This window comes from Syngnathoides biaculeatus, chromosome 12, assembly GCF_019802595.1.
Source record: "Syngnathoides biaculeatus isolate LvHL_M chromosome 12, ASM1980259v1, whole genome shotgun sequence".
NCBI lineage: Eukaryota > Metazoa > Chordata > Actinopteri > Syngnathiformes > Syngnathidae > Syngnathoides > Syngnathoides biaculeatus.
In genome coordinates this window covers 925,308-937,723 of record NC_084651.1, presented here as the reverse complement: position 1 = coordinate 937,723, position 12,416 = coordinate 925,308, and the positions used below count along the sequence as shown (strand labels likewise).

General features: G+C 46.9%; 1 protein-coding gene across 1 annotated transcript in view; it reads right to left on the bottom strand.

Annotated features, from left to right (window-relative positions):
* The window catches only part of slc8a1b (solute carrier family 8 member 1b), a 151,050-nt gene that overhangs the window by 110,113 nt on the left and 28,521 nt on the right, over window positions 1-12,416 (bottom strand). The window lies entirely within an intron of this gene.

The following is a 12,416-nucleotide window of genomic DNA, read 5'->3' as shown; positions in this document are numbered from 1 at the left end:
AAGAGGTCTTGCGTTTTAATCCGACAGGCGCGTCCGTCCCCCCTCGTGTTAGCGTGTTAGCAACGACGACCTACAAGCAAAGCAACGCTTTGGTCCTGCACTTTGGAGGCAAATTCTGTTTTTCGTGAGACAACTGCAACCGTAGCTCGAGGTGCAGCTGCCTCAACTCGTCCGGGGCTCATCTGGTGGGCCCTCCCTCAAAAACCGCTAACATGAACACAAGGCAACACGCTAGCTCGCTTTCTTGCGAGAAAGTCAGCAAAGTGAATTCAGAGATGTGTTTGGAAATACCTGATCCACATTTGGAAATGCGTGCCACAACGACTGAGAACTACAGAGGACCCAAGGAACTCCGGGTTTGGGGTACGGCGGCATGCTAAGTTCCGCTCGCCAGTCAAATGCGGGAAATGTGCTGAAACTTAAACCCAAGTTGACGCTGAACATAGCGACACACGGCAGGGTTGGCTACCACCACTACATCATTTTATTGACATACTTGGACAAACGCCTGCCTTTGGTGCAGACAGCGTGGGATCAATTCCCGCTCAGCGACGGTGTCGATATCTGCCCTGCGGCTGGCTGGCGACCAGCTCTGCCTTCGCCCGAACTTAGCGAGGATAGGCGCCAGCTCTCTCCTCGGATAAATGCAGAGGTCTCGCGTTAGGAAGGGCATCCGGCGTAAAAACAATCTGAGATGACACGCTGTGGTGGCAAGCCCAAAGAAATCCATACATACTTATACTTCCGCCTTTGTCTGTGTGACATGCGCACACCCACAGCCCACAACGAGGCGCTCTAAAGCGGACACACCAGAGGACTAATTCGAGGGAAGATGTCCATATTTATGTATATAACTGCTGATGGCACCGACCTAACCCGGACTTCAAAATTGTGTCCCGCAGCCAGAAACGGTGAAAAACTGTTGAATCCTACAGCGTCTCTCTACAATCCTTCTCACAGTTCTCGGTCTTGCCTTGACTGAGTCTTGAGTTCAGTGAGCTTTTGATCATCTTCAGTAGAAATGACACATTTTTGATTGATTGATTTTTTTTTTTTTCGACCTAAGTTTTAAGAAGTCATCAATGAAGGGAAATAAATCAAAAGTGAATTGCGGCCTCATGTCGAGATGAATTATTATCCCCCCTGATTCTGATCTCCGCAGTGTGGCCTTAACTGCCGATTAAAGCGAATGCGGGCCTCAAACGGGGAGTGCCGGGTCGGACGTTCCGCCGCATCTTAAGTTCAAGACGGCATCAGTGAAAATCAACTTACTCTCCAATAATAAGATGAGCGCCGGGATGAATAATTCAATGCGCCGTCGCGGCCTGAAATCTTGTGTCCAAAGAACGCGGAGTCGCTCGCACTCGGCGGGACTCGACATCGCCTGGCAGAGGGCTTAGCGTCGCTCGCATGTTTAGTCGCGGGACAAATCTGACGAGAAGCGTGCGCCGGTGGCGTCATTTTAATCCTTCACGTCGCAATTTTAGCGAGCGCAAGAAAAACACGGCGCTTAGCTTACGTAACGGGCCGCCGCGGGGACGCCTTTTGTTTGCCGTGCGGCACCGAAATAAAACATAAACGCCGCTTGAATCATCTCGCATCTCGCTCGCGTTCGTCCGGGAAGGCTCTTTTGTTTTACGGCCCGGTTCTGATGTGGGCGGATTTACAAGTGGATGCTGAACATAAAATATCTGCATAACCGTATTCGCAGTACACTTATAGAATTATGTAGATTGATGTGGGTCAGTATAAAAGGAGGGCCGAGCCGCCGGAAGCCAGGGTGAAAAGCAACTTTTAAATGCCGACTTCGCGACTAAAGCGACCCTGAAAAGACACAAAAATGATGACATGACAAATATATTAATTTGTAACACACCACACAAATCTTTTTAATGGTGGCAAAATTAAATGATTAAAAATATTGATCTGTAAATGGGGCAATACAAGCTTTTTTTTTTTTTTTTTTTTATTGTTTCTGCTGGTAGACAATGTGGGCGTGTCCTCTGAATGCGCTGAAGCCACGCCCCGCTCGACTCTCAGCTGTCAATCAAATGCCGGTACTTGTACCTCAGCTAATGTTTTTCATTTTCGTAAACATATTTTGAGTTTGAGTCGTGAAAATACGCACTCAAGGCCTCCAGTGGCTGTAATACACGTATCCCACCTGGTCATGTCATGTGTATCATCCGAATATGAAATTATCCTGGCGCCTATTGTGCAAATATTATCAATTTAACTTGACAATATTTCTTTAAACGCCTTTAAATTACTGGATACTAATTACAGATATTAGATTATGGATTTACAGTATTTTAAACTAAACTTAATAACCAGTATTGTAATAAAATCTCAGTGGTATAAAATCCATTGGAAAGACTTTTAAGTGGGGGTGGGGGTGACACATTTTTCTCCTTGATTTTGGATATTCCATCTCGGTTACGTTTCTTTGTCAGTGCGTGTGAAACTCGAGATTGCAAAAACAGGAAACGCGACTGGAAAGCCAAAGTCCACCAGAAAGTTCTGGAACAGGGGGAACCCCCTGCCTTTGTGGACTTTGCATTTCTCCTGGTCGTTTAGATTTCCTCCTGGAACAAAAAACACTGCTTCCCTGGAAACAATCGGGGGGGGTCGGACCGCTTGCGGGGCAGGTGAGGGGCAACTCGCGGGCCTCTGGCCACGTCACGATAATAACTCCATCCGGAACGCTCGTGTTACCTTTCGGGAGTGGAGCCAGGCTACTTTGCTAGACTAATTCATGAGTCCCCTCATTTGTGAATGCCAAGGCAGCCCCCCCCCCCCCCCCCCACCCAGAAGGGAGTTTGCACGTCTTAGCAAGTGTCGACACGGTGACAGACTCGCAGCAATTACTCAGCACACTTTTGGGAAGGGGGCTTTATCGAAAAGAAAGGAAGCAAAGCGGGAACGGGCCGTATTGCAATGCACTGCGTATTTGCAATGCACTTTTCAAGGTACGGAAGTACCGCAACACGGTCAGCCCCAGCCACTGCCCCCCCCCCCCCCACCCCCACCCAGAAGGGAGTTTGCACGTCTTAGCAAGTGTCGACACGGTGACAGACTCGCAGCAATTACTCAGCACACTTTTGGGAAGGGGGCTTTATCGAAAAGAAAGGAAGCAAAGCGGGAACGGGCCGTATTGCAATGCACTGCGTATTTGCAATGCACTTTTCAAGGTACGGAAGTACCGCAACACGGTCAGCCCCCCCCCCCAAAAAAAAGCACAACGCTGGACAGGACACAAGGAACACGATGCCTTTGTCCGCCTCTTGTGCTCCCCAGTAAGTTTGCACTGAAGTTTTTTGGCTAACTTCAGAGTTCTAAGAGTCAACAAATGGGGGCGGGGGTTAAAATCCAACATTTTCAATGGGAATGTTTGCAAAACCAGTCAATGTATCGCAGCGATGGGGGGAATGTTGTGACAAAAAATAACTTCTTTGGAAATACGGCCCAGTTCTCTACGTGGTCCACTTTGGGGTTTTTTGGAGGGGGGGGGGTGGTCCTCAGTCACTACAATGGCAAAACGAACCTGGACTACCGCAGGGTCGGCTTCACTTTCGACAGATTCATATTTGCACACAAAGAGAATCCGGCTTTCTGGCCACCCTCCCCTGAGGCTTTTATCGCCTCAAGAATCTGCCGATTACGATCTCTCGCATTTGCATTTTCCCTTCTTAAAATCCCTTCGCAGCATTTCCGCTACGAGCAGACAGAGCAGGGTCGATGGTTATCTTGCGTTTGCTACTTTTTTTTTTTTTTTTTGGTGGCGGCGGGGGGTGAGGGGGGGGCAGCTGCTGCTTGACTTTTTAGTTTTTTTTTTTTAGGTCGTTCCTGCAGACAAATTTCTCACTCGCGCCGATGATTCCGGCCCAAAGAGCTAACGCAAAGAGACAGTCGTTGCACATACGCCGCTTGAACACGATCGTAAGGAAAGAGTTGTTTAACGGTTAAGCGTTAATTTAAGACACCAAATGGTTTCAGGAAGGTCAGACCACGGAATTCTGATTCCGATTCTGACGGACACCTCACTTTTGCAAGCACAGACTCGACTTCTATCATCTGCCTCGACCTCCCCCGCCTTCGTCGTCCTGCTTGTCTCCGTTCGGGCTTTCCTTCAGCCGGCATCAAAAAGAGCCGCCGTCGCTAGCCGGCCCGCTTCATCAGGCCTCGCGTTCGCCGTGGCCTGTGAACGTAAGCGCGGCCGCCTGATGCGGCGCTTTGATTCTTTTTCTGCACCCTCAGCAACACGGCCGAAGGCCCACAAGTCTGCCGTGCGTGCGTGCGTCTGATCGGACAACAAGGCAAGGATGAGGCGTTTGGGAGAAACGGAAACGGCAACAACCCGTCTCATTTGACTCACACTGCCGAGGTTCTGGGTTCAAATCTCAGCTTAGAAGGTTTTCTGCAGGGATTCTCACTTCATTGCAAAAATATTCATTCGAGCTTCAAATTGTCGATTTGGGCTCCAGCTAATCTGCAACGATTTAGTACGGAGGACCGTGTGAAAAAAAAAAAAAAAATAGCGAAATCAAAAACAAAATTAGAGAAAGAATTATATCTCACAATCTATATCTGAAAATACTGAGGTGGTTAAATTGTGTTGATTCATTGCAATACAATTCAATGTTTCATTCTTCGGGTAGAATTTCACACGTTAAGAGATTTCAAGTTAATGTCGGGACTCATCCCGTCTTGGCCGGTCCAACGAAGACGGACGGATTGGCCTTTGGACAGTTGACGACAACCAGTGATTCTATTTAGCCCGTCGGGGACGGGCCGAGGATTTGCAGAAGAAGAAACGGCCCAGGATTTGCTCCCAGTCCGCTGCGTCCATTAAGGATTTTTGTTAGCGCTCTGCCGGTTTGTAATTCGCAAACCAATTATCTCCGAACCTTGCGGGATTACTGGCCTACATCCAAGCGAGAAGTCGGTCCAATTCAACGGCTAACCGGCGCGCAATGGAAGCGCCGATCGCTCAGAATGTAAACAGTCAACTCTCCAGCACGGGCCATTCTGAAGATGTTCTTCTGCGCAAAGCCAGATTTCGGTCATCACAGACAAAAAGCAGCAATTGTCGGCTAAAGTGGCCGAACGTGAACGCTTTATCTTTTTTTTTTTTTTTTTGAAATGGCAAGCACTAAATTTGAGCTGTCGCCATGACAACCACTTGAAGCGCAAGCCACGCTGTTCGAGGTTCTTGTCTCGTTCGCGTCTGCATGTTGTGTCACTTCCGCAGAATTTGGCGTTTAGTGTTGTTTTTTTGCGTGCAGACACACACAGAAAAATTGGGGACAGTCTCAGAAACTGTCGTGATCCCGGATTCCGGCCAGGGCTGGGCGTGGCCGTCTAATCGGAAGGGTCACACCTGCGCCTCATGACCTCCGATGAGACCCAGTACATGTAGGACCCGGGGCACGACAGAGACTCTGCTAGATCGTTGCCTCTCATGCCTCGTGCGGGAGCACTAGCGTACTCCGGACGTGTACCGACCAACGCCCGTCTCCCGACCTACCCCGTAAGCCTGCCGTTACTGATCTCGCTGCTTGTTTGGACCGACTCCCTGGTAACCGACATTGGAACGAATAAAGGCTTATTCCGCACTGCTTACCTCTCACCTGAGTCGTGCATTTGGGTCCACCCCCGAGTCTCGTCCGTGACAGAAACTGACATTTTCAGACCTGAAAATGTATGAAATCCATTTCCATACTTTTCCATAGTTTTAGCAGAACCCCCCACCCCCCCCCCCCCCAAGTGAAAAAAAAGTGAGTGCAGTGAATCGGATGCATCGACTCGCTTGGCATTTGCGTCGAGGCCAATAAGCTCCCTCGCCTGTTACATCCCATAATGACCTTTGTTCATAAATGCGGAAAAGCTATCAGATGCGTTGAAGTTGACATGGGCAAAAAATACACCATTCCACCCCCACGCTAATAATTCTGATGTAATAAGAGTAGGGGGAAGTCTTTTCCGCACGCGCTCTCGGCTGTCACGTTGGCGCCACCCGGGGGATCACCTGCGCCACCCCGGCGGGCGCTAATGGCCAATTTCAATTGGCCGACTTGACTTTGGCGTCGCAATTACCGCGGCGAGCCGGGCCGCCACGAACAATGTCAGGGTCAAATTACCCCGACGCGGGAGGCCCGGCTCGCGCGCAAGTGTCGGGATTGGATGACAGCGGCGGTGACCTTGGCAACAAGCCATTATCTGGAGAGCGGGCAGGAGGCTGATGGAAGACTGCAGCAATCTTCGCTCGCCTTCCCTCGGAGGGGTTGGCCACCCCCCGGGGGGGGGGGGGGGACGACAACCGCAAAGAAGCTTTGACTGCACTTCTTTTTGAGGAATCCCCTTTTCCGTCTCCACTGCTGTCACGGCAACCGTTGCCATGATGCTGACTGGACCAGATCCCCCTTTTCACCTCGCTTCAGCGCTTTCTTTTCCCGCATTTGCCTTCCCTTTGTCTCTTCCAATGTCCAAACGTCACACGAGCCTGCATCCGCACAGGCTGCCGCCTCCTTATCCGAAGACGACGTGTTCGCACAGACGCGAGGATGGCCGCGAGAAAACAGAGGCGACAACAGGACAGGAGATTAGGGAGGGAAAATTCAAGGCCAGGACGACATCAGATGGGAGAGATGCCAAAGTATCAGCACATCTCCTATCAAAGAAGCAATACGCTTCAATTCAGTTTGTTGTTGTCCCCCCCCCCCCCCCCCCCATGGAACCCAACATCAGCTATTTGGATTAAAAACCGCATTTGCCCATCTCGTCTGCAAGATTCAGGTTCTTAAACCACTGTAATGACCAACAGATCCCTGTAGATGGCAGTATACCGTTTCTCTGGATTTGAGATCAGCACATCTTTTGAGTAGAAATCAAGATTAGGAGATGAATCTTGGCTTGTCACATCAATTCTGATTTAGTGAAATCAAACATCTTTTAAAGTCAGACTAATTTATGCCTCCGACACTCAAAAAGAGGATGTTCAGTGTATGGTATTTATAAGCAGAGTACGTGTCACAGTAGGGAACAGAAAATGTGTCACGATTGTGAGAAAAGATGTATAATAAAAAAAAAAAAAAAAAAAAAACTTGAGCCAACTTGTCTATCTGTAAATGCGTCATTTCAACAGTCAAAGCTCTTTCTCACAAAAGTTCAGACATAAACCAACATCAATGTCGCTGTTATGTTGTGTTGAACGTGTTCACCGTGAGCTTGTTTTGTCAGAAGCAAAAGCAGCTCATTGTTCTGCTGCTAATTACCAAAGAACAGGGAAAAAATTGGGAATAAACCTTTTTCTGATAAAAGAAGAGAGTCCATCCTTTCCTTTGATAGCTTTGGCACTCACATTGACGGCAGAATCTTCTTGAAAGATCCTTCAAAATGCTCTAAAACGAACATAGCAACTCGGGGAAGGAACAGAAACTGGCTTCAACTACGCACAGAGTAATTTTGCCCGTGAATATTCCTGCTAACCAAAACAGCAGTACCTACAAAGACACGGAAACTGACACTCAATTGAAAGTTGAGCTCGTCTACGATGAGGATTTCACAGGTCATCCGTGAATTTCAGCCAAAAGCCAAATATCCAGAACTTTTTGCGAGTGCAACTTAAAAGCAACTTCCCTCAAGCTGCGTATCACATTTGGTCATGACCTAATTGACAGAAGAACAGCGACAGCGGTTGTGAGAAATTCCACTCGGTCACTTGAGAGGAACGGAGTCACTGCAGGTGCTGGACTTTTCGGGGAAACTAAACATCCTGGTTTTGCTCAATTTTCGGGCAAAGACGTGAGGTGTCGTTTCTTCCAGACTGAAGAGAGGACTTTTTTCCGTGAAATCCAAAATCCTTGTCCAAGTGGGACGGGTCACCTTCAAAGACGACCCCTTCTCTCCTTTGCTTCCTTTCATGTACACTGGACTGAATGTTCCGTGATGAAGTGGCAAATGGAGGAAGATTTTTTTAGATCTCGCGGAGACGCTGCAGGACAACTTGTGTCGATTGCTGCCAAGACAACACAACGAGCTTTGATCCCAACTCAAAAATCAGAGCACAAGCTGGCACCCAACAATGAAAATCACAACCTTAGCATCACGCAAAGGTGTGCAATTGGAAATAGCATTTTTGACAGATGAATGAACGCTTCTCTTCCGTGAATCGAGAAGTTGTGACGGCGCACTGGGATGACTTGATTGATGGCGGCTTTGGCCATCTTCAGGCTCCGTGCCGCCCACCACCGTCAAACGCCAACCCCCCATGCGCCACGCGCGTTTCTACCAGCTAATCCTTGAGCCCCCTTCCACCCTCTCTGCTGCTGCACTCGTTACGCAATTGTTTCACACACACAATACAGCCGAGTGCTCGGCGAACAGACTGCGGCGAAAGCCCGACAAAGAGACGTCAGATGTACGAGAAGGCGACGGTGGATGTAGACGAAATGAGAGGACCGTCCCTTTCTCTCGTCCCTCTCGCTCTCTGGCCAGCTATCCGTCGCGTCATTTCCATCACTCGAGAGTTTACCGTTTCCGAGCGATGCAGCGTCCGCATAATTGCTTGATCTCTCACTCGTGATGAAGCCCCCGAGATACCAGAACTCCTTCACTCGGGGCAGGATCTCATTCCAAGGCACTCAACTCCTTTCCGACCGAGGACCACGGCCTCGGATTTGTTGGCGCTGACTCCCGTCACACCCGTTTCACAATTGACGGCGAACTGCTCAAACGGGAGTTGAAGATTGCGGTTTCGATGAACCCAGCGCAATCGGATCATCTGCAAAAGGCGCCGACGCAATGCTGAGCGCGACCAAACCGGACCTTTCAGTCTCTCGGCTGTACCTACATACAAATCCTGTTCATAGAAACACGCCTTGGCCGATTCCAAACCTCACTTGATAAGAATCAGATTCACCAAAGTCAGACATCGGTCGAAAGGCACCAAACATCCCGTATCAGAGCGGCCAGTACCTCGTAATCCCGGAGTACCCCCCGCAGAACTCCCCGAGGACACAGTCGAACGCCGTCTCCAAGTCGCAAACCTTTCGCCTAAATCTTTCAGAACTTTGCTGAGGGTGTAGAGAACTGGTCCACTGCATCACGGTCAGAACTTAGTCCTGAATGGGAGACTACCCAACAGAGCCTGGTCTCCAGAACCCCTGAAAAGCCGAGCAGCGTGATCCCCGCTGTGGTCGGAACGCACACTTCGGGCTGGCTTCTTAATTCGATTCAATTCAAGTAAATTGAGTTGGAAATAATCAAACTCACGCGTCGCATTTGCGTTTTAAGTTTGAAATGCCGCACTCCACTCTTACTTTTACTCCTCACGCCAGACTCCAAGCATTAAAATTTACTCTCGCGCTTGTCACACGTGCCAACATTGCATTTAAACCGCTGTCGACGTTGATTATATTTCCATATCGTCGGCGGCAGCCATATGGCGTTAATGAATTATTAAGAGAGCGTACGTGCAGCGGCGGTTTCCACTTGAAAGCAACGGTTGCATCACAGGCACTCTGCCTGGGGACCACCCGGCCTGCTTTTGTTCTGCGGAGCAGCTGATCCTAAAAAAAAAAATGATGTCAATAAATAAAAGTCAAAATGGGTTTGTCCCTGGAGACGTTCAACGGGGATGATGCACAGAATGAGCCGGAAGGTCACCCAACAAAAGCCGCTTTTGAGTTTCCAGCGGGATTAAGAAAGAACCCAAAAGGATTGTTTCCGACAACATGGCGACATTGGCGCAAGTGTGAAAAAGAAAAGCAAAGTCAAAAAAAGAACGCCATCAGAAAGACGGCGAGGGGTCCTGGTCGGTGGGTGACAGCTGCCCCCGCGGACGCCTGAGGAAAAACGCCAACGACGGCTCAAGTGAAGAGCGACTGAGGTGACCGCACGACGTTTCAAGACACAGAACCTCAAAAGATCCTCTTACTATCTTTATTTCTGGTGCACGTTTGATGGTGATGGGGTTTGCTGTTCATTCAAATATTGCTAATCATAGTTGCCGACTCATATTTGAATGTTTAAGAAAAACAATTCAGTTGCTTTGATTCAACTTTTGCAGATCTCTGTGACCTGGATGACTGATACAGAACATGATTTATATATAAAAAAAAAAGATTTTGAACAAGAATATTCCTATTTTTTATTAATAGTGTAATAACTAATTAATTAACTAATTAATAACTTGAGCAATGACTATCTGAGTGACCTCATATCCTAAGAAAGTGTTTCACAAACTTGATATTTCTCATAACAAAACAAAAATGTGGCAGAAGGGTTTTTCCATTTTTCCACGAGTAAAGGACCGTCGCAGACCTCCTTCGCCATGTTTTTGTTTTTACGACAGTCTTATTTTAAATAGTAATAATTCTTTTGTAGTTGTCTCTCAATGTGACACTAAAAGCGTTCAGTACATGTTTGTAGAGTGACATGGGAAAAAAAATTTGCCTTCATTACTCCAACCAAGGGTCATTTTTCTCACAAAAAAGTGGACCGTTGGTGGTTGAGCTGGATATTTCAATTATAATTCATCCCTTATTTTACTTGAAATGCTAAAAATGAATTTTCAACGAATAAACGATCAGTGGATCCAAAATGTCCAATTGTGGAAGACGCAAGAACGATTTTGTGTTGAAGAGCAACTGGATGAAACCATGCTGACGTAAGCACAAAAGCGCCATGTTTCCATCCACTTAATCACATTATTAATCTCCCGCCGCCATCTGTTTGCTGACTAACCGAACGACACATTTTCCGTACGCGTCATCGATGCGGGCGCGTCCGCTCACTGCAGCGTTTGCGTTGGCCGCTGGCGTATTCCTCCCGTCGCTGCGTTTATTCAGAGTGATTCGATTAAGCCGACCGAGAGGACAGTCAATTATTGATGGACTTCTTGTTTAAAACACGACTTCAGAGGTTCGAAAAAAAAAAAAAAAAAAAAAAAAAAAGCAGTTGCAAAATTATTTGGGGAATCTAAATTATTTCTTTATGAATTCTAATTGTTACTGGTTGTTGGTTTTTTTTTTTTGTATTGTATTTGTGACAGTGGCCTCTCGGCAAAGTAATTTTGAGCCATTGTGGGTTCCACGAATATTTAGGCCAGTAGCGCGCTAGCCTCATGTCACAATTAGATGTAGTTTTGCAAAAAAAACGTCACTGAGTGCATTTCTTTTTGAAATCCACATGACTCACGTTTCCGGGAAGCCGTCAGGGCATCAGCGAGCTATTTTATAAAGCGACAGCCACCAGACGTTAGCTTGCGCCACGTCAATGAATAATGTAGGGTGCGCGCTCAAATGTTGATGGATCGCGGCCGACGTGAATCACGGCTCCGTCTTCGCTAATGGCTTTCGCCGCCGTCGCCGACTTCCGACATTATCGCGCCGTCGCCTGACAACTTCGAGGCGGCAAAACCCGAGAGATGAAAAGAAGCATTTGACGTCCCGTTTGGACGTGTGCACAACGGCGTCCAAAATGTACTTCCGTGTGACAAAAACTCTCTTTGCGCCACGAGTAAACAAACCCTTTTACGACATTTGACCAAGGCATAAATAATGACTTCTGGCTTAATCGCGACCGTCCTCGTTTTAAAGCCGAGCGCGTCAGTCAAAACGAAGACGTCAACGGGAGGTTCGTTATTTCCAAGGAAAGCAGAACGCGGGCTGTAAATTACATTTCAACAGGCAAATTCATTCAGATGTTCTCTTTTGACACAAAAACGATGTTAGCTAGCAGGCTAGCCAGTTTGTTTCACTAATTTAGAACTTTTTACACGTACCGGCCGGAACGTTAACGATCTTGAGGAAGCGCTGGAAGATTAAGAAAAAAATACTTAGATTACAATTAATCTTGAGATGGAAAAGCGAACAGGGATGAGAATGTAAAGCAATTTTTGATAACCTAACCTCAAATAAGTTTGTGTATAGTTTTAGGTAAGAATTTTACTTGGGTTTTATTTATTTTATTTTGTATGTAGTTATTGTATGTTCAGAGTTATTGTGTGCCAACAAAAAAAAAATTAAATTAGATATTTGATGTTGATAGTTGGGTTTTGTTTTTTTTTTTTGCATTTACTTAATTCATTCTATGGTCATGTTATTCGTATCGATTTCACTTTTTTGGGTAATTATAGCAGGTTTTATTTATGCAAACGACGTAGTTCTACCTTACCCACATGCAACAATATGAAAGTTACTTGACTTAAAAACAACGTTGTGGCATAATTACACCTTTAAATACTGTAATGTGTCATTTTTTTATGATGATTAAGGCCTCAAATGTAATTTAGGGGTCCGTGCACACTTTCAAATCAGACTTCACATAATCTCTTAATTGTCCTAATTGTTCAATTTATTTAGACATTTTGGAATATATTCTGTACTTTTCTGTTCCAGTACTCTTGTCTATAA